Source organism: Pogona vitticeps, chromosome 3, assembly GCF_051106095.1.
Source record: "Pogona vitticeps strain Pit_001003342236 chromosome 3, PviZW2.1, whole genome shotgun sequence".
Classification (NCBI taxonomy): domain Eukaryota; kingdom Metazoa; phylum Chordata; class Lepidosauria; order Squamata; family Agamidae; genus Pogona; species Pogona vitticeps.
Genome location: NC_135785.1, coordinates 169989866 through 170009253, shown reverse-complemented (window position 1 = coordinate 170009253; position 19388 = coordinate 169989866). Strand labels below are relative to the sequence as shown.

The window sequence follows — 19388 nt, the reverse complement described above, 5'->3', positions numbered from 1 at the left end:
GCTCTCAGTGTGGGGAAACCCTTGAAACTGGCTCAAAATTGGCAGCTGATGCTGAACAGAGCAGCCAAGGCACTGGTTGAAGTCCCAGATTGCATACATATTATGCCTGTGTTGGAGGCATAGAGCCAATCTTCTTATCTGGAAATCACCAGCGCTAGTCAGCTTCTAATGGTTATTGGAAGCACACTTCTTCCATTGTCTATTAGAGTTCATTCTGCAATCCTACATTTCATGTTATACATGTGTTTGTTTAAGTTGCCTTTTCAGAATCGCATTTAATGCACATTTTGATGCTGTGAAACTGCTCTGAAATATTTTAAATAAACAGATGCCTTAAATCAGAGGTCCCCAACCCCCACTCTGCAGCCTGGTGCCGGTCCGTGGCCTGAGCCAGACCGGGCTGCAGAGACAGACGTCTTGCCGTGCCCCCTGCATGCACTCACCCTGCACAGCTGATTTGCACATGCGTGCACATGCATACCCACACAAGTGCAGTGCCGCCATTTGCACATGAGCACACGCATGCCTGCGCAAGCGCCACACTGCTGTTTGTGCATTTGCATGACCATGTGGTTGTTGTGCGAGAGAGCGTGTGCTTTTTTGTGCATGCACATGAGCGGGGGGGTCCCTGTCTTCCCCAGCCGGTGCATGAGGTGAAAAAGGTTGGGGACCCCTGCCTTTAATTAATTAATTAATTAATTAATTAATTAATTTACAAATGAACAAACATTGGGAAAGTGGAAAGGATAGGAGGTGGGGTATTTCAGCACCAGCTGATTGGTTTTGAATCCCTCTCCTGAGCAAGCTGTAAAGGGACTCTGGTTAAGCATCTTTGCTGAATAGCAGCTGCGGGAATCTCTACCTCCTCACCACTTCCTTGTAAGAAAGGAAAATGGGGGGCATGTAAGTTTCAGCAGCTACTAAGCAGTGGGAATCCACGTTTCCATGCTGAGCCCTGCCTGCCAGAGGCTTCCTTTTTGTGCGTCCATCTCTTCTGCAGTTAAAAAAAAATTAAAAGATGTTTTAAAAAGATGAAGAGAACAGATTTCCAAGCTCTCCCTCATTTTCCTCCCAACCTTGGGGAGGATGTGGGGACAGTGACCAAGCTACCATGATAATCCCCATCTTCTCTGCAGTTTCAAAGTTGGAAGGAAGGCTTTTCACTCCTTCCACTTGCCAGAACCTGGTGTCACACTCACCACAGCCGGCCTTCCAACTGAGGAAGCCTAGTGAGAAAGATAGCAAACTGTAGAAGATGATGAGAAAAGTCTATCTCTGCCTCAGGTCCTGGACAGCTATCAGAGCAAATAACAGTGGGCTAGATGGACAAAAACAAAGGCACTTCCTTTATTTCAGCCCTTGCAATTAAAAGGGCAATTTTTTTCAAAGCAGAAGGCAGGACTTCTGGGGTCCCCCTTGAGCCCAGAGACCCTCCTCCAAAGGAATTAAGCCAGGCAACAGAAAAGGAGGCAGCCGCAGAAGACTGAACCATGAAGTTTATCTGACTGTGGCTCATTCCGCATTTTCCGTTTCCCGCCACCACCAACACACATACATACGTAGTGTGAGGTACTCACACAAAGTAATAGGTGTTCCACAGGAAGGAAACACAGGCAAGGCCCTCTGATAAGGAGTCAGGTAGAAATGGGCTGGCTGAGTATAGACTGGGCCTCATATGAGGCCCAGGCTATACTCAGCCCCCATTTGAGGGAGCCCCCAATTCACCCAAAGGAATCAACTGCCAGTAAAATTTTCTTCAAGCTTGTCACACTGAAAAATCATTTCGCTTCAGTTGGAAAATACCACAGGAAGGCAGAATTTCTAGGTGTGGGAGCGCTTGTGCTGTACACCGAAGCGGGGAAAATTCATGTATCTATACAACATAGTCATAGAGGATTGGTTTCACTAACTAGCTCCTTTCTATGGAATCCTGGCATTTATTGTTTGCTGAGGTAACTTCAAATCCTGTACTAGAATGTTCTAGGGTGAGTGCATGAGAGGTCTCCAGCAGAAAATTCTAAGTACTGTGCCAAACTACAAGCCGCAGGATTTTGTTGGATGGGGCCATGACAGTTAACGAGCTATCAGACTTCTATAACCTGTAGTGCAGATGCATTCTATGCAATTTTGAGAGAGAATAGCTCATATGTATTAATAATTGATTTAGGATATTTTTACCTTGCTTTCTCCTTTAAAAGGGCCCTAGGTAGCTTACATCATTAAAAGACAACATTTAAAAGCTAAAAACAAATAAATAAGTGTACAAATATTTAAAAGAATCAAACAAGTACCACACTAAAAAAAAAAAAGTAAACAAAATCAACACCAAAACCAGATTCAAAAGCAACAAAGCATAGCACTCCATTTAAAACCCTGGTCACTAAGGAAAAGCCTATCTGAAAGAAAGGCTTGCGGAATGGCAGCAAAGATCGGCCCAGCCTAGCCTCCTGTGGGAGGGAGTTCCAGAGACTGGATGCAGCAACAAAGAAGTTCCTCTCCTGTGTCCCCATCAAACGCACCGGTGAAGGTGGTGGGGATGAGAGAAAGGCTGGGCAGGCTCAGAAAGAGAGACACTTTTCCTTGAGATAGCTCATCCGATTGCTCATACATCCACTTCCTTTTCTTTCAATAGTGATGTCGACAGACTCACGGACTGGAAGCCTGAGATTTTGACCATGTTAGCTGGGAGATTCTGGGAGTTGTAGTCTGAAAAACAAAACCTCAACCTTTCTGAGCTTTGAGCATATAACAAAGAAGAGGAGGAAATCTGGCACATTTGGAAGAAAAAGAAACAGATCCTGCTCTTCTGTGTTATTACATCCATTCCAGTCGAAGTCCACAAACATGTGGACACCAGCACAGAAAGGATGCTTTGTGTCTGGTGGAACAACAGGGAGGACGGCCTACTGCTTTTAATAACCGATGCAAAAGAAGGAGAGAAAAAAGCAAATAGATAAGATGGAAGCCTCTTAATAAATAAGCTGCAAAAGCAAAACCAAGTCATCTGCAAAAGGACTAATTATGGCGGCGTTAACGGGTGCTGACAGCCAGAAGTCATCCATCCAGGGAACTGACTAGTCACCCTTGTTCATGCGGAGATCAGAAGCCGCACAGGGGGCCCCAGGAACGAGGCATTCAGCCTCTGCCAGCAGAGCAAACCGGCTCCTTTTTTCTTAGCCTCCTTTGTTCCTTAGCCAAAGCATTGTGCTGGAAATGGCAGCAAATGGAGTTCTCCTTCCTGCCTACCTCTTTTCCTTCCCCTCCTGCTGCGAGGAGGAGAGTTGCTGACAAGTTCACTGACAGTAAGGGCAAGACGAAAGGGGAACTGTGGGATGGAAAGGAAAACATAACACATGTCGGGGGCAACAGCGGGCCTCCTCGCAGCCTCGGTTTGTGCACCAGCCGGGAAGAAAAGCACATTCATGGCGATGAAGAAGCGAATATGCCTGCCGACACCCTCCGCCTACACCCTCGACTACTGCCTGCATGAGCATCCCCTTCTTTCACATGACATGAAATCAAGTGAGAACTCAATTGAGGTCAACGTATTCATTTTATGATTTACATAAATCATGTCAACAGAGCTAAGAGGAACGCCAGGCAAATCAAGCAGGAGGAGGTAATCCATTCAACCTATAGTTACAAATCTTAGAACAGGTGCAGAGCCTTCCTGGGCCCACCAAATCTTCCATAATACAGGAGGGATAATCCTGCTAGAGAAGTTATGTGTATTACCACACCGTCCGCTTCTTAGCTGAGAGCTGTCTCTGCTGCTTTGGATGAGACTCTGCAGAGCACTGGAAAAGGGGGTCTTGGGGAACCCGTGGGATAATATGTGAGAGCCTGTGCACACATGGATGCAGGCAGAGGGCGCACCTCCACGTATGTATATGTGTGTGTCTGTACGCATGAGCATGTGTGGAAGATTTGCATCTCCCTTGAAATGATTTTTCTTTTCTTTTTTTAAATAAATGTTTGTTTGTTTTTTATTTTAACTACAACATAAACATAAAAATAAAATACATAAACCAAAATACAAATTAACTGTGTTCCCCACGGCCATAGACGGGACCACTTGCAATAATCCTCTTCTTCCTCCATCTTTCTTCTTTTATTGTCCTCTTCTCCAGAACAGAATATATATATATATATATATATATATATATATATATATATATATATATATATATATATATATATATATATATATATATATATATATATATATATATATATATATTCTCAGCTCTTGAGTAAACTAACAGTGCATCTTTTGCCTGAAAAATCATTTAAAGGTTATCTATATATATATATATATATATTCTCAGCTCTTGAGTAAACTACTAAAAACAGCACACAAATAATAATAATAAAAAATTAAAATACTTCAAAAACCAATAATCACAACAAGACAGGATTTCACAGAACTAAAGTAACCCTGAAATAGCAGTCCTTGGAATGCTTCACCATAAGCAAGAGCTCAAACTGTATGATAATACAGTAATAGTGGAGGCAGTAAAAGGGAGTAATTCTTCAGCTTGGATTCTCTGGATTCATTCCTGACTTCTAGTCCTCAGGGATTCACTCTTTTTTTGCCTCTTGCTTCACAGGACACACATACTCCTCTGAGTGTTAGTTTATCATACAGACTACAGAGAAGGAAGCTCTTGAGCCTGCTTGCTATGGACAGCTTCTCGTCACAGAAGACCATTTCTTTACCATAAAAACTGCACCATATGTTAGTTTCAGCTGCATTGCAAACTGGCAAAGTTGCCTTGAGTGACAAAATGAGGAAACTGTTTCCCTTCTCTTTCTGTACAGAAGCAGCATGCAAACTGGTCCTCAGATTTCATTTTCAAAGAATATGACATGATGCCCAGGAAGGTAGAGGAACATAGAAAGGAAGTTAGGAACCTAATCTATACTGAATCAGACCATTGATCCAGCTGGCCCAGTATTGGACACTGTGGCAGGCAGTAGCTCTCCAAGGTTTCAGGCAGGGTCCTTTCCTATCCTAGCCCTATCTGGAGATCCCTAGCATTCCCTGGTCGCAGAACTAACCAGTCCCAACCTTGCTTGTCTTCTGAAACAAAATCAGATGCAGGATGGATGGACACACACCGCAGTGTACAACCAGGGAGCCCACTTTGCTTCCAGCCTCTCGGTTGAAAAACAGGTATGAGCATCAGAGAATGGACAACAAGCTCCGACGCTGCCCATTGTTGTTCTACTCTGTGCTCAGGGAGGGCTGTCCACATTGGATTTCATTAGTTTCCAAGGGGTGAGTCCATCTGTCTGTTCATTCAGTGCCTGGTTAATTGGGGGGGGGACAACTGGGAGAGGAGCATTTCTGTGTGACATCAGTAGGGGATAGCCAGCCAATGCTTTGCACAGCCAGCTTCTGCGTCAAAGACACTTTAGCGCCCTTCCTGACCCTGACACACAAATACAAAATGCAGATGAAAGCAGAAGACTTTCAACTCATTGCACGGTGGGAGGGGACAGCTTCTTAAATATTTTTACTGAGACCTTGAGAAAGCTGATTGCTTTGAAGAACTTTATATTGACGGTCGAACGAGGCATTCGGCCTCATTCAGTTTCTCCTTTTAATAATACGATTTCCTCAGAGATCGGACCTCAGTAACCAGACTAGCAAATTAAGCCCGTGTTTACTTTCCAGTGACCTGTCACAAAGCAAATCAGGCAAGATACACAGGTGAGGAAAATCACATGCTATGATAAATACACCGATAAGCAGCCATCTTTCAGCCTCTTGCGAGAGCTTTGGGGTAAACACAATCAATGTACCATCTAGTGGGACCCTTCTTTATGCTAAGAAAGGAAGGAAGGGCCCTTTTCCCACATGAATCTGCTCATCTTTGGAGGCCTTACTCAGAGGTTATGCAGCTGGTGACTAAAAAAGAGCAGGGCCAACTGAAGTGATTTTACTACCTGAAGGACAACAGCAAGCCATTTTTATTACCCTGGTAGGTACACAATGCATGGAAGTGAGAGCTGGACCATAAAGAAGGCTGACCGCCGAAGAACTGATGCCTTTGAATTGTGGTGCTGGAGGAGGCTCTTGAGAATCCCCTGGACTACAAGGAGAACAAACCTATCCATTCTAAAGGAAATCAACCCTGAGTGCTCACTGGAAGGACAGATCCTGAAGCTGAGGCTCCAATACTTTAGCCATCTCATGAGAAGAGAAGACTCCTTGGAAAAGACCTTGGTGTTGGGAAAGTGTGAAGGCAAGAGGAGAAGGGGACAACAGAGGATGAGATGGTTGGACAGTGTCATCGAAGCAACCAACATGAATTTGATACAACTCCGGGAGGCAGTGGAAGATAGAAAGGCCTGGCGTGGTCTGGTCCATGGGGTCACGAAGAGTCGGAGACGACTAAACAATGGAATGATGACGATGAGGTACATAATATTCAAAGCCAGCAAACTGTTTTGGCACTTAAGTCAGAAAATCCAACAAGCAGCTATTCACTTATTTGGAAGCAAAAAATGCAATGACACTCCAAATAGGTAACAATTAACTGCTCTGTCATGACATTTTAAATCAGCTGCTTGAGGAGGCTGACTTGTCTGTACCTACACCAACAAGTACTCTGTGAAAAGCAGTGGCAAGGATGGTTTTCACATCAGTCAACGCCTCCACCCTTTTCACATTATCCGTATCCACAAAATGTTATCATGGGCGAGAGATGATAGGCCCCAGACAGGGTTCAATGGGCCTATCTTCAACTTTGGAAAATGTTGTTCACCCATCTTGGGAAGTGTGTGAAGGCAATTGTGAACTTGTGGGAGAACTGGCAGTCTTGTGACATTGCAAAGGTTGTTCCCACACTAGTGAATCTCTGTCTGTCATAAGTAGTCTGAAGGAAATGCCATAATCACAAGATTAGCAGGGCACCAAAACTGGAAACTGGTTTGCTCTTGCTTTGTTCGGTGGAAAGACTGCTCCATCCTGAACGTCCTGCACCATTGTGGGATGATTTATCCTCCCATTTCTGATAAGTTGCTGCCTTGTAAATCTTTTTTGCCCCCTTCACTTTGGCTCTTTTTCTGACATCACCTTTGAGAATGTACATATATACAGAAACAGATAAAAAAAGGGGGGGGACAAATGTAACTAAAGATTGCTGCAACATCTGTCTGTACAACAGTATATGTGTGTGATGCAAAAAACATAGTTTGGCCTAGAACTGATAGTTTGTAGGAACACAGTAATAAAGTGCCCTTAACAACATGGCACTCCCTTCACCAGGGGTCCCGACCATTTACCAAAGAAATCCGGGCAGTGGACAAATCCGAAGACGAACAACAGAGCAGGAGTAACTAAGGGCAACTTCAAAACCACAGATGGTCTTCATAATCAGGACACTTGGGATGTATGAGCAGCAAATTTAAGATGAACAAGTTATCCCTAAAAAGCTATTATAAGCCTTTTTTAAAAAATCCAGAGATGGCTTATCAAGGAAAGAGCCAGGAGAAGGCAGTTATCCTAAGCTAGAGATGGATGTAGACTTGGAAACATTCATCAGGAGGAAGCAGCAGCAGCTGAGTAGATAGCAGAAGTGCAGGTTCTCATCATGTCCTCCCCATAGTCATCTCCTCAAGGAGAGTTCAGACATTAAAGGCAATTATGTTAATCCAATTCTCTCCCTCCCTCCCCCTCTTCCCCCCACCCCCAAGATCTTTGGTAAACCGAATGGGTCTACCCGGATTACCGGAGCGAGTCAGGAGGTGAGGCTGAGGAGCCTGACACCAAGAGAGGCCCGGAAGGAGAAAACTCAAAATTGGGCCTTCTCGGCGGTAGCTCCTCGCCTCTGGAACAATCTCCCTCCTGAGATTCGCGCAGCCCCCATGCTGGGTATCTTTAAAAATCAATTGAAAACATGGGTGTTTATTCAGTCCTTCCCTCCAGGCAATACTTGAACCTTTTCTTTTTCTTTTCTTTATTTATTCTTCACTCTGTTTTCCTGTCTTGTAAATTCTTGTGTTATTTTTATTAGTTGTTTTATGTTGCATTGGAAGCCGCCTAGAGTGGTCGCAAGACCAGATAGGCGGGGTACAAATAAATAAATAAATAAATAAATAAATAAATAAATAAATAAAGAAAGAAAGAAAGAAAGAAAGAAAGAAAGAAAGAAAGAAAGAAAGAAAGAAAGAAAGAAAGAAAGAAAGAAAGAAAGAAAGAAAGAAAGAAAGAGAAAGAAAGAAAGAAAGAAAGAAATTACTCCTTTAATACTAAACTATCTTAAACTAGTTTGCATTACATCAGGGATCGTTTGCAATAACATATTATTGTTGTGAAAAATCTATCTCTCACTCCACTCAACTAATGTGAGGATGGTAGCGAAACTCGGAGGGAAAGGAGATGTCTGAGGGTGGTGGCAGATGATTCCATCATCTCTGCTCACAAACAAGTCCCTCCTTTTTGATCAGGTTGGAAACTTTTGGCTTCATTTGATCAATGAGACATACTCTGCCAAGGAGAGATGTTCGGCAGTTGTGGCTCGCAGAACCCACAAATTCTACACCTCAGAGTGGCTGTGTTTTGTGAGGCAGCAGTAGTACCTCACTGTATCAAGACAGAGAGAGAGAGAGAAAGAGAGAGAGAGAGATCATCATACCTTCTGTTTCACATCTTCAAAGGGAGGAAACATCCCTTGAAGGAACGTTGTCTCAGCCTTCATGACTTCCTCACTTTTTGGAGTGCTGGACACATAAAATAAAAATGCAGTTAATACCTTTATTGGTTTCACTGAACTTTAAAATTGTGAGAATCTAGACAAAAATCTTCTCTCTTTCTGGCTCTGGGCAGGTAGGGAGTCCCCAAAGTTTCTACCTTAAGAACCCTGTTTTACTCTACCAGGCAAATTCCCTTCTGCCTCTGTAAGCATGGAGAAACAGTGACATTCAGTGGTCAGTTAGATTTATGGCATCTTGGTTTTTTCTTTTCAAATCCCTGGAATGCCAACCCCCCACAACTTACCCAGACATACACACAACAAAACCCGTCTGCCATAATCTTTTACTTCGTTTTCAGCTTCTTTCATCTTTTGAGGAAGTGTGGGGAGGGAAGGACGAAGGAGCATGAGAGGCAAATGCTGCGTGTTTTAGTTGTATAAAATCGCTTGAACATTAATTTCAGATTAGCTCAAATGTGTTTATGTTGCATTTTAAGGAGTAAGGGTAATGCAAGAACTACAGGGAAGAATAAAGAACTTCATGATGTTGGCAATAAACCGCTTAGCCTTTCTTCCTGCCTACTTGCAATCCCTTGTACTTGGGAATAAGAAGAGAATCTTCCACTCCAACAAAAAAATAAGACTTTTTAGGCATTTCTGTTGGACTCAAAAGATACAGCAATGATGCAATAGAACACCCACTCGCTATAGACGGGCTACTTAGGTTTCTATCATCAGACCATAGGAAATATTAAAAGGAAAAGTGTGTCTTTCCCCTGTGCACAGCAAAGCATACATCTACCTCTGCACATATATGTGTAATTTTGAGCATGCACATGACTCTGTGCACGGAGGGGGGAACTCCTGTGGGAAGAATCCTAGTGATAAGGAAAAAGATACCCTGTGTGTAAGGAAGAAAGATCCATAATAGGATTAGACTGCCCCCTGTGTTTGCTAGGAGCTTATCAGAATGAAAGTACAACCAAGTTGCAGTTTGAAGGCAGCATGACGAGTAGCCACCGCATTATAATAAGCTATGTTTTCTTGCTACAGTACTTTCAAAACTTACCTTTAAAGGACATTTAAAGTCAGTTTATGCAGCATCTTTATGAGAGTTTTTGAAGCTTATGCTTATCTCAATTATATATATATATATATATATATATATATATATATATATATATATATATATATATATATATATATATATATATATATATATATATATCTATATATATATATATATATATATATATATATATATATATATGAAGTACTTTCAAGGTGCAGTATCATGATTGGTCACTAGAGAACTCTAAGAATATTTCCCTCTGTTTTTCTGGTAAGCTTGTAAGAGCAACAAAAAACATTAATATTGCACAGCACAATGGTTAATCCAGCAGTAAGCTGCAAGTAGAATAGATTTATTGAATCAATGAGGACATAGCAGAAGTTCTGAAAGTTCCATTGATTTAATGGCATATTCTAGTTGCAGTTTACTACTGGATTTCATCCAATGAAATGTATTTGCAAATGATAAGAGTAACCTGGCCTACCTGGTGTAATAAATAATGCATCAAATTCATTTTTAAAAAAATAACGTTCCAAGCTCTGGCCTAACACAGGTTCCTATCATTCCCATAATGCTTGTTGAACGTACGTCTGTGATTATAGATTATAGCTACATTCTAATACAGATTTGCTTGTGTGAAAGGATAAATGTAGCAACACTGTACAGTGGTACCTCACTAAACAATGACCCCGCTAAATGACGAATCCGCATGACAATGACTTTGTGCGATCACTATAGCAATTCGCAAAACAGTCATTCCTATGGGGGATTTTCGCTGGATGTCGATTAGGTCCGTGCTTCGCGAACCGTTTGTTCGCAAGATGACAATTTTTCCGGCTCCGCAAAATGGCTGCCCTGTGTTTTCCGGACCCATGCTTTGCAGGGCAGCCATTTTTAGTTGACCGGCACTCGCCAAATGGCTTCTCTATGGGCGATCTTTGCTGGACAACGAGGTATTTTCCCCATTGGAAGGCATTAAACCGGGTTTCAATGCATTCCAATGGGGAAAGGGTTTTCGCATGATGACAATTTCGCTAAACAGCGATTTTCCCGGGACGGATTATCGTCGTCATATTGGGCACCACTGTATTTACTTAATTAAAGAGGGAAAAGATAGGCCATTCCTTAATGACATAAGCTTGGGTAACAATTATTTCCTCCTTAATCATAATCATGTGCTGTCAAGTCAATTTATGGTTGCCCTTTTCAGGGTTTTCCAGAAGTGGTTTGCCATTCCCTTCTTCTGGTTGGTGCCCTGGGACTGTGCAGCTTGCCCAAGGCCACATAGGTTGCCTTTACTCTCAGGAGGCACAGTGGGGAATTGAACTCCCAACCTCTGTAGACAGATACCTAAACCACTGAGCTCTTCAGTCATGTGTTGTCTTTTTGTCTCCAACAGATGGCCAACCATTAGGCAGTCTTCAGGGTGGTAATCAGAGTATTTGCATATTTGGGAGCTAGTTCTGAGGCTTGTCCAGGTTTTATCCTGAATGGATTTTTCATAACATGAAACTTGCGCTCTTCCTTTCACCTTGCCTTGAGCGTCCCGAACTACTTCATAGTCATACAGATCCCTTACTATATTCTACTACAACTTGCTTAATCTAAAGACCAGAAATCCCTACATTAACTACCCTTTATGTTGTAGGTAGTAGGTCTGCACATGAGCAGACCCTCATGGACAGATCAAGCTTCTCCCCTCTGAACACCCAACATTTGGTTTACTGCTACTACCAGAAGGGAGGTGAAATGAGGGCCTGTCCATGCAGTGGTATTGTCATATTCAGTGGGAGGTGGGGTGTGTGTTCTGGTTTGTATGTGTTTGTACATGTGTGTGTTACACATTTAAACAGAGCTTCCCAGTACAGTATTTGCATCTACACACAGGGATAGTATATGTTGATGAATATACTGGGATGCACTGAGTACCACCAGTCCATCCACATCTGAAACTGTTCCCTGACCTCTCACTCCCAACACAGATTGTCCTTCCCTTGTATCTTCTCCACCTTCTTCCTGCCTAAGTCACTCTTTTGACCTTCCCTACTCATTTAACCCTTCCGTAGGGCAAGTATGGCCTAAGGAGGAAATATTCAGAACAAAAACATACACCTATCCGGCGGCAGCATTTTTTAAAAAAACACTGAAAAGCAAGGTTTTCATCAGTTTCAGCCATGCATTGTGTGTACACTGGGATGCAGTACCAGTACGATGCGTTCAAAGAAAGTTGGCCAACTTGGATGGACTCCCAGTATAACAAGATGAAATAGCTCCGATATCAACAAAATTAAGCAATTTTTTGATGCATTGTACTAGCCAGCAGCTAGGCATATTGTTAAGATCTGGTTGCCAGAGTCATAACTGAGCTTTGACATATGTCTATAAAGGAACCTGCTTTGCTTAAACAGCAAAGAGTAAGTTCTGCAGTTGATGTTGTTCCTCTGTTTATTAAAAACGGATGGGAGCACTTGACAGAAAAATCAAACTTCTGGTCATGGCTCATTAATCTCTGCTGTACCTGTCAGATATGTGTGTTTAGAGTTTCAACAAGGCTTGGAAATTAAGATTACTGCTGTGCTATTGTATTTCCTCTTTTAAACAGAGAAGAGTGCTACCAGGAGTTTAAAGTGAGAGACAAGAAAAGGGTCATCTTATTAAGCAAGATAAAGCAAATGACATTTGCAAGTTACGTACTTTGGCCCTAATTTTCAGAATCAGTTGATTGACTACCAATGGCATTTGGGCAGCTCAGCCTCTAAAAAATTATATCCAAAATTTATAATCAAAAAGCAATCCCTTTTGTAAGAATGTGATTTGCAGTGACATTTCAGGAAGATGGATCTCCATTACCAGATTTTGCTCTTCAGTAAGATGGGGGTCAGTTGCGAGCTCTGCCAAATTACAACACAATACAAATATTCTCCTGGTTTGGTAATTTATTGGGGAAGATACCTTGTTAGCAGTTGAAGCCCAGCAGTGGGCAGCAAATGCATTCTCTTCCAAAGCACTACCGAACTGATGGCCTTACCAGTGCCTTGTGACCTGGAATTTAAAATCACAAGCTTACAGCTAAAGTGAGGCTGGGAATTAGGTCTGGCCTTATATGCAAATCCTACCTAAGAAATCAATATCAAGTGTGATTGTAAATTCATCCCATTTCTATGCAACACCATATTATTTTAGTTAGCAAGTCATAAACAACTATTAAGGAAACAGAGGAATGAACATTTTCTCCTATAATAATTGTAAGTGGCTATCAATACAGTATCTCACACACGCGCGCGCACACACAAACACACCTCAGAGTTCATAATCTATTGTTTGGCATGCCTAAAAGTTATTTGTTAAGAGTAGATCCACACTGGCTACTTCAAATTTGTTCCAGTGCTGTATCAGGATTAGCACTGTCATCGCAAATGAGTCAATAATCAATTTCTTTGGAACAATTTAGCCACATTCTTTTTTTTTAATCTTTTGGAAAATAATATATTCTAGAACTGCCATTCTTGATTTTTTTTTACCATGGCCAGAGACACTATATGAAAGAAATATAGGCTGAATCAAGATTGTACAAGTTGCATAACAAACCTTTTTAGATGGTGTGTGAAGAATTGTTGCCAGTCTGTGGCCCACTTCAAATTGCCAGGCCTTATAGAGAAGGCCTTATAAAGCTTTACATTGTTGGAACTGACTTCTTTGTTTCTTCTGGAAGGGAGATTTATTCTTTATTTTTCATTGCATTTGAATCATTTTCAACTCTTGTTGTATGCTTTAGAGAGGCAGAACAAAGGAAAATTAGGTTGCCTTTGTTTGTTGTTTCAACGTATATTCCACCCCATAGTTCTAGAGCACTCTCTGGGCAGTTTAGAACATAAATTTGCAAGCAACACTTTGCCTCACAGCAAGCTGGGTACTCCTCTTACCAATCTTGGAACGATGGATGGCTGAGATAACTTTGGGCTGGTTGGGATGGAACTCAGGTCATGAGGAAATTTGGGATGAAGCCCCACCCATCCTGGTGTACAAAACGCCAGAGGGGTGTGTGTGTGTGTGTGTGTGTGTGTGTGTGTGTGTGTGTGTGTGTACAATTGGACCGCTGTATCTGAAATATCAGTACCTGTAGTTCCACTTATGCATTTCCTGAAAAATCCATCCATCCATTCCAGAAATATATGTTCCTAAGGTGTACTACCTGAACTGGCCACTAGATGGAACCAAAGACTATTCTACATACAGTATATAGGTGGCTTAATGGAAATGCATTACAGTAGTGACCTGAGATCTCTAAGGGAAGCAGCTCCTAATGAAATGCCGATGCCGAATTATTGGGGGGGGCAGTTGCTCATTTCTGGGAAACATCCCTTGTGATAGGATGGTAGGAAACACAGTCCTTTTTGCAAGAATGGGCCAGGGCTCCCTATCTCAACCATGCAGGGGCACCAAAGAGCGCAGAGTGCTGTCCTCTGAAGATGCCGGCTACTGGCAAAACGTTAGGAAGAACAACCTTCAGAACACGGCCAAAGAGCCCACAAAACCCGCAACAACCAAACTGGAAGTACTTTGTTCATCAGCTATTTCCAGCATCTGCAGGGGAGGGGCTTGGAAGTGATCCCCCACAGATACTGCAGTCCTCCTGTAATTCTAAATCATCTAGCCTAACAATGCAACACTTTCACAAAATCCACCCATCATGAGACTCACTAGATGACTTTGGGTCAGCCACGCTCTGGTGTGAGGAAGTGGGCAAGAGGGCAGCCCCATAAGCTCACGGGAGGTGGGATGCAATGCAGCTAACAAATACATTTTTCAAAATGTCAAAAAGTTACAGGTAGGGGTTTTCATTACAAACAAATGATTTAGTCGGCTTATACATCTGTCTAGTAGCAATACGCGTCATCCCATATGCAGGGCTGGAAAAGGAGGGGGCTACAGGCTGGTCACGAGGAGGCAGACACGACTTAACGACTAAACAACAACAGGCTGGCTGTGCCCCAGGGCAGACCCGATATATCTGTTGCTGGGTGAAATGGCACACCATGTCAGTTCCACATACAGAAGCTGATTGGGTTGGCAGGTGTATCCAACATCAACACTGGCGATGGACAGCATCTCACCTGCCACATGGTTAGAAATCCCAGGGCATATCATGAGGTGTACACAACTCTGCCCTCTAAGAGAAAGGAACAATGGTGAAGGTGGAGAGCCTTAGGAGGAAAAGCAAGGTGGCTGCTGTTACTGCTGCCCTCTCCTAGCACCTGCTGCCTGAGGGAATTACCTCATCCTGCCCGACCCGACATGTTGCTGAAAGGGGACGGAGTCTGCCCAAACAGATTTGCTTTCCTACAGTTGCCCAGAGATCTCATTGGAAGGATGCTCCAGAGACAAAGGATAGTCTCAACTGACCAGTGGGGTCTGTGCACCACAGTGAGGTCAGCAGCATGTGTGCTGAATTTTATACTGCCCCACACAGAAATTTAGTAGCATAACCGAGATTATTTTGCTTGCATATTGGTTGAGGTTTACGTTTGCATTTAACTGTCCAAAAAACAAAACTAAAAAAAAAACCAAAAACAAAAGGAAAGGGAAAGGGATAGGTTCATACTCGCTAGAAATTAGAACAGTATGTTGTCCGAAAGGTATATCTGATATAAACCTTGAAACAAAGCTTCTGTTTTGTAATAGCCTTCTATCTGTTTACAGCAAAACACGACGAATGTGTACCACAACTTACAGCAACAAAATTTAGAAACTTAGGCATTATGAAACAGGTAATCACAACAGGACTATTGCATGAAAGGAAGTGAGCATTAAACATCACAAAATAAAAATCCAAATGTGTTTTTACAAGGGTGCAGAGTTTTTATTTTAACAATGTTATTCAGTTCCCCAGATCTCATAACTTGGTCAGAATTAGAGATGTGTTTTCCATTTTTACATCATTTCCCCCATAGTTTCATTTTTAAACAAATGGAAAAATAAGCTATAATTGAAATCAACTTGAAAAAGAAATAAAAAAGACAATCAAGATGTTTAATCCTTAATATAGAGGTTTGAAAAGGATGCCAAAAATATAATATTAAACCTCACAGAATAACATTTTTTTTCCAAATTTGCATTGCATGGCATAGTATGATATTTGCAGACACCATTGATAATCCTAACACGTTACAGGGTAGGAAAGCAGAATCAAGTGTGCCCCACCAACACTCAAGGGCAGGAGACAGGCAGCCTCCAGGAGACTTACTAGTGTGATCCTTAATGTTTCTTGATCAGGCCATTTCGTGACCTGGGCAATAGCCATGTTTGATGGCAGCCTCATCTTGTTCCAAGTACCTCTGCAAGTTAGCTTGTCTCATCTCAGAGATGAAGAATCTGTAGTGCCCCAGATGTTTCGGACTCTTAAGTCCCACAAACCAAACCACTGACCACGCTGAGTGATCTGATGGGAACTGTAAGCCAAAACAGCTGAATGGCAAAAGTTCCTCACCCCTGCTGTATCTCATGGCAGCCTGCTAGTTTCCTTACTCCATCCTCATTACTGCCCTCCCTATGATACCTTTCTAGGCTAAGATCCTTATCTGCCTCTGCATTCTGTTGATCTCCCAGTTCTGCTAGGTCTCATTCTTTGCCTCTCAATATACTTAGTGTTTATTACCCAGCACTGACAAACTCCTACAATGTATTGTTTTTTTCTTTAAATAACTGGATAAAACTAATTAGAAATCATAATTAACTTAGCAATGACCACAAAGCTACTGTAATTTTTACTTTGTTGAAAAGTGAACAAGTGGGGGCAAATCATGATTTACCTGTATTTCAATGTGATCTATAAGAATGATATCAATGAGAAACAATTTATGTTTAATTTTAGTATGTCAGTAGCAAGGACTGTAGATTGCTTTTCTTTCAAAACATCTAATTGTGACTGGTTTGCCTTGATATTGCCTAACAACCCCAAAATGCATTGATCAGAAAAATGAATATACTGGCAGAAGAGGACATCTCATTGTGGTTCAGAAGCTGGCAAGGCTCTCACAAACAGAAATGTAAGACACCACATGTACCTTGTTTCCTGCTCTCTAATTGATCTTGTTGCAAGCTCGTGTCCCCAATTGCAAGAGAGCTCTTATATTGGAAGCAGTTATTTCACAAAACGGCCAGGAGACAAGCTGTACTGAGAAACAGATCAACATCTCATCAGCTCGGCAACTCAAAGGGATCATCTCCAACAGTAAAGGCTGATGTGTGGGTGGTGTGGGGGAATAAACAGACTGATGTACAAACAATTTCAAACATTACCCTTAAGGCACCAGCTGAAGGTTATACGAGCAGAAAAGAGAAGGTACGTTTTATGCTTCCTAAGACAGCTGTGATTTTCTCTTTGCTTCAATGTTTACAATAATAGCACGGGGAAGAGAGTGGACGTTTCCCTTGGTAGAACCAAATTATGTACCATCTGGCCACCACTGTCAAAGAAAGCACCATCAAGAAAACAGTGTGAATAATCCCTCAGTCAGCATTCCAGATGTGCTAGCACCACATTATCCATGAAGGCTTATTGGATATATTGTTCAAATCTATACAAGTGATGTCATTGTTGAAATCCCCGGCCCCCTCAACCAAGACAAGGATAATCTAATGGCTGAGAATAAATTGGTAGAGCAAAATATTCTTCATTCCTGTATGTTCTTGAAAAAATGGAACCGCACCTTAAAAAAACTTGGATGCTATTTTTCTGGAATATGGGATCATAATTCAAGTATGCTATTAATGTCAAATATCATGACTATGCTCTTTATTACATTTGTATTATTACCTCATATCGTTTATTGAGATGATTGCTCTGTGCATTTTCTAATGCTACATATTTCAGGTTTGAAAAAGATGAACAGGCCTAAAATGTGGCCTGCATCCAATGAGTCACTGCATAAGCTGAAGCTCTGCTGCATTTAGCAGAGTGGATATGAAGCTTCAGAGTTAGTGTTGTTGTTTTGTTTTTTTAAGTGGCATTGTTGCGCAATAACATACCTGCAGAGACTTTCATTTCCTTCACCTTGACAAGGCTGAGGCCTCCTTCAGGGCCTTCTTCTATGTCTTCAGTTCCTGCTACAATGCTTCCTGGGAATGGTAGTTTCATGTCTGTGGCGGTCAGCCCACAGGTCACTCCTGTCAGTCATTTTAGAGCTCCAGTGCAGGAGCCTATGACAGGACAGGAGGGGCGGAGTCAAGAAAACTGGGAGAGAAAGAGAGTCAGTTAGGGGGAAGACTGAGAAGTGTTTAGACAAGATATTGGAAAGTTGGTTTGTTAGAGATTATAATAGAGTTAAAAGTAATAAGAAATACATAGAGAGTAAGAATCTATTGAGACCTTGATTGAAGTAAATGAATGCAAGCAAGTTTACATGTAATCAAATCCACATTTATTGAATGAAGGTGGACCTGTGAGTGGGAAAGCAAACAGGGTACACTGGGGGTGCGCGACAATGTCCCTTTATGCTTTGTAGAAGGTGCTTTCTAAAAATCCCCCCTCCCAAGAAATGTGGTAGCAGCTTCCTCCCAGGACACACTGGACATGTTTGAGGGCTGCCACTCCTGGAATTCTGTCTGGGGAATTCTTGAAGAATTCTGGGAGCTGAAGTCCCAAAAACCTGAAGGGCCCATCCTTACCTCAGACAAGTGTCTTAACACCCCCTCCCCTTTTGGGGAATGTTAGTGCTGTTTTGACCAAAATAAACGTGACACTCCCAACTTGCACATCAAAAAGAGAATGATTGTCCTATAAATTAAAGGGCTTGACTTTGAAACAGTGTAGTAGTTAAACCAGAAAAAATTAATTTGTGTACTATAGTAGATACAGTACTAGTAAAGAATTGCATTATCAATTAAGACATCATAGCCCTGAAACATTCATCTTTAAATTTCCTCATGAAACATAGGCAGGTTATGATCAAAGAATGGAGAAGTCGACCTTGAAATCTTGGGTAGAGTTATAGACTTCTCCCACTGTCTACAAACCACCTTGTTCTGAACCATACATAATCAAAGCAAGAAAGGCTGTACACAAATCTATTCTAATTATAAAAGGTTAGTTAAAATAAGCAGAGGCAGTGGCAGATTTTACTTTCTTGGGCTCCATGATCACTGCAGATGGAGACAGCAGCCACGAAATTAAAAGATGTCTGCTTCCTGGGAGGAAAGCGATGACAAACCTTGACAGCATCTTAAAAAGCAGAGACATCATCTTGCCAACAAAAGTCCGAATAGTCAAAGCTATGGTTTTTCCTGTAGTGACGTATGGAAGTGAGAACTGGACCATAAAGATAGCTGACCGCCAAAGAATTGATGCCTTTGAATTGTGGTGCTGGAGGAGGCTCTTGAGAGTCCCCTGGACTGCAAGAACAAACCTATCAGTTCTAAAGGAAATCAAGCCTGAGTGCTCACTGGAAGGACAGATCCTGAAGCTAAGGCTCCAATACTTTGGCCATCTCATGAGAAGAGTGGACTCCTTGGAAAATCCCTTGATGTTGGGAAAGTGTGAGGGCAAGAGGAGAAGGGGACGTCAGAGGATGAGATGGTTGGACAGTGCCATCGAAGCTACCAACATGAATTTGACC

General features: G+C 42.0%; 1 long non-coding RNA gene across 1 annotated transcript in view; it reads right to left on the bottom strand.

Annotated features, from left to right (window-relative positions):
* The window catches only part of LOC110074105 (uncharacterized), a 36250-nt gene extending 17719 nt beyond the window's left edge, over positions 1 to 18531 (bottom strand). Inside the window, exons 1-3 of the long non-coding RNA XR_002299723.3 lie at positions 17803 to 18531; positions 16839 to 16943; positions 8646 to 8730 (exon numbers count right to left, since the gene is read on the bottom strand). This is a non-coding gene — a long non-coding RNA (uncharacterized LOC110074105). The remainder of the gene's footprint in view (positions 1 to 8645; positions 8731 to 16838; positions 16944 to 17802) is intronic.
* Between the last annotated feature and the right edge of the window lie 857 nt (positions 18532 to 19388).